Source organism: Otolemur garnettii, unplaced genomic scaffold (genome assembly GCF_000181295.1).
Source record: "Otolemur garnettii isolate 467f Iridium unplaced genomic scaffold, OtoGar3 scaffold00031, whole genome shotgun sequence".
In the NCBI taxonomy this organism is placed as follows: domain Eukaryota; kingdom Metazoa; phylum Chordata; class Mammalia; order Primates; family Galagidae; genus Otolemur; species Otolemur garnettii.
Genome location: NW_003852426.1, coordinates 12,600,901 through 12,604,437, shown reverse-complemented (window position 1 = coordinate 12,604,437; position 3,537 = coordinate 12,600,901).

Below are 3,537 nucleotides of genomic sequence, written 5' to 3'. Positions count from 1 at the left end.
GCTATTTTTTTTAAAGATGAGGTCTCACTCTGGCTCAGGCTGGTCTTGAACTCATGAGCTCAGGCAATCTACCCACCTCGGCCTTTCAGAGTGCTCAGATTACAGGCATGAGCCACTGCACTGGGCCTAAACTAGAAACTTTTTAACGGCAGAGTCAATTTTAAGAAAGTGTCACCTGGGTTCTCCTGGCCTTACTGAGGACATGTTTGGCAGAGCGGTACAGATGATGGTACAATGTAAGGCTAATAATTACATACCTATTGGAAATACTACTTTTTATAGAAACTTTATGACTTTTTGAGATGCTGTATTATTCTGTTGTCTGAAATAGAGAGCAGTGGTGTAATCATTGCTCACTGCATCCTCAAATTCTTGGACTTAAACAATCCTCCTGCCTCAGCATCCTGAATAGCTGGGACTACAGGTATGCATCACTGGGCCCAGCTAAATTTTTAAAGATTTTTTGTGGAGATGGGTTTCGCCATGTTGCTCAGGCTGGTCTCATACTCCCAGTGTCAAGCAATCCTCCTACCCCAGCCTCTCAAAGTGCTAGGATTACAGGATTGAGCTACCGTCCCTTGCAAAATTTTGAAAAATATAATGAAGAAAATGAAAATGAACCACAATCCCACTATTCAGAAATAATCATTGTTAACACTTTGGTATATTTCCTTCCAGTCTTATTTCTATGTAGGCAGCTAGTTTCCTGTAAGTGGGGTAATGTGCTATATTATAGTTTTGTATCCCTCACTGATCTGGTGTGTACATAAAATGAGTATTTTCCAATGCCATTAAAGTGCTCTTCTTTTTTTTTTTGGAGACAGAGTCTCACTTTGTTGCTATGGCTTCACAGCTGACAGCAACCTCCAGCTCTTGGACGCAGGTGATTCTCTTGCCTCAGCCTCCCGAGTAGCTGGGACTATAGGCACATGCCGTAACTCCTGGCTATTTTTTCTTGCAGTTTGGCCAGGCTGGGTTTGAACCTGCCACCCTCAGTATATGGGGCCAATGCCCTACTCACTGAGCTACAGACGCCACCCAGAAACACTGTGCTGTTTCAAACAGTGTTATTAATGGTATTTTGTTTCGCCAATTGAAAGACTGTACACTCAGGGAGCTGATTAATAGATTGATGTCATTCTGGAGAGAGGGAATTCTGTCTTATACCATACTTTACCAGTGACTTGGGAGATAGAAGGGCTGGGATGAGATCAGTTGGTACCTTTCTGTGTGTGTGTGTGTGTTTTGTTCTTTGTGTTTTGAGATGTGGGGTGTGTGTGTGTGTGTGTGTTTTGTTTTTTGAGATGGAGTCTGACCTGTTGCCCAGGCTAGAGTGGGGTGGTGTCAGACTAGCTCACAGAAACCTCAAAATCCTGAGCCTCCCAAGTAGCTGGGACTACAAGGCACCCGCCACAACACCCAGATAATTTGTTTTGTTTTTGGGTTTTTTGAGACAGTCTCATGTTGTTGCCCTCAGTAGAGTGCCATAGCGTCATAGCTCACAGCAACCTCAAACTCTTGAGCTCAAGTGATTGTCTTGCCTCAGCCTCCAAAGTAGCTGGGATTACAGGCGCCCGCCACAACACCCAGCTATTTTGTCATCATTGTTGTTTAGCAGGCCCAGGCCAGGACTTTTAAGTGAACTCTTTTAAAAAAAGAACTAAGACTGGGAGAGGGTTTTTTTTTTTTTTTTTTGATACAGAGTCTCACTATATTGCCCTTGGTAGAGTGTAGTGGCGTCACAGCTAACAGCAACCTCAAACTCTTGGGTTTAAGTGATTCTCTTCCCTCAGTCTCCAAAGTAGCTGGGACTACAGGCGCCTGTCACAACACCCAGTAATTTTTTAGGGTGTTTTTAGGGTGTCCATCCTTGTAGTTGTCATCATTGTTGTTTAGCAGGCACAGGCCAGTTTCAAACCCGCCAGCTCTGGTGTATGTGGTGGTGCCCTAACCACTGAGCATCGGTGCCGAGCCAGACTGGGAGAGGTTTTGATAGCAATCCTCAAGTTTCTCGGGCTTATTGATCAAGAATGCTTTCCCTGTTCAAGTTACCCCAGTGGCCCCATGTTGCTCATTACATAGAATCCAAATGTCCTAGGGCAGCTCTCACAAAGGACCACAAACTGGGTTGCCTGAAAAAGCAGAAACTATTCTGTCACAGTTCTGGAGGTCAGAAGTCCAAAGTCAAAGTGTCAGCTGGGCCAGGCTCTCTCAGAAACCTTTTGGGAGGGAAACCTTGCTCTTCTTTTCCAGCTTCTGGTAGCCCCAGGTATTCCCTGGCTTGTAGCTGAATCACTCCAATATCTGAGTCTGTCTTTATTTGAGACAGAATAACCCTATATCAGCCTTGGTAGAGTACTGTGGCATTACAGCTCACAGCAACCTCAAACTCTTGGGCTTAAGCGATCCTCTTGCCTCAGCCTCCCAAGTAGCTGGGTCTGCAGGCACCTGCCACAACACCTGGCCATTTCTCTCTTCTTTTCTTATAAGGACACCAATCATATGCGATTAAGGGCCCACCCTACTCTAGTATGACCTCAACTAATTATATCTTATGTCTGCTGTGACCCTATTTCCAAATAAGGCCATGTTCTGCAATACTGGATGTTCAACCCATAACACTTCCCACCTGTCTTTCCAGTGTGACCCTGAATTTCCTCCTCCTCTGTGGTCTCTCACCTCTAAGTGCACTAATTATCCTGAAGGGGACACGCACTTTCTCCCAGACTCACATGCTTTCTTGTAGCCTTCTCCACTCCCTTCTGCTCCTTCCTTCCCAACAGTGATCATAGTGCTAACTTTCACATATGTGGTGCTTATTCTCTGCTGGACACTGTTTTATTTTTTTTTTAATAAAAAAAATTGTATTTACTTAGAAGCATTCAGAATGTCAACAAAACAGCTGCAACTTTTTTTTTTTTTTGCAATTACAGAGTGGTATTCAGTACACAGAACAACAATTATTTCGTATAAGCTGCATCAGAGACAACTGAAGATGAAAAAACTACTATCCCCATGTATAACTAATTTGTGTTGTACACCAACAAGAACCTGCTTTAAATATCCATGCCAATTTACAACCCCTATTACTGTACCAGGCAAGGTTAGTGGCTATTGAAAATACCACCAGGACAGGGCTATCTAATGACACATTGGATACTGTGTTAAATATACAAAAAAAGACACTGTACAGTTTAAAAACAAATCTTACACAGCCTTACATTTCAATTTTTTTCTTTAAAAGGAGTGAGTTGTGCACAGGGGGATTAAATGCTTTATAGACAAGGAAAAAAAACTGCATTAGAACCAACTTATTCATCATGATCATCTTCTTCATCCTCATCGTCTCCATTTTTCTCCTCCTCTTCTTCCTCTTCCTCATCTTCCTTCTCTTCCTTTTTCTTGCTGTTTTCAGCCTTGACGACTCCCTTTTTCGCTGCATCAGGCTTTCCTTTAGCTCGGTATGCAGCAATATCCTTTTCATATTTTTCCTTCAGCTTTGCAGCCTTCTTTTCCTCAGGCTGCTTGTCACCCACA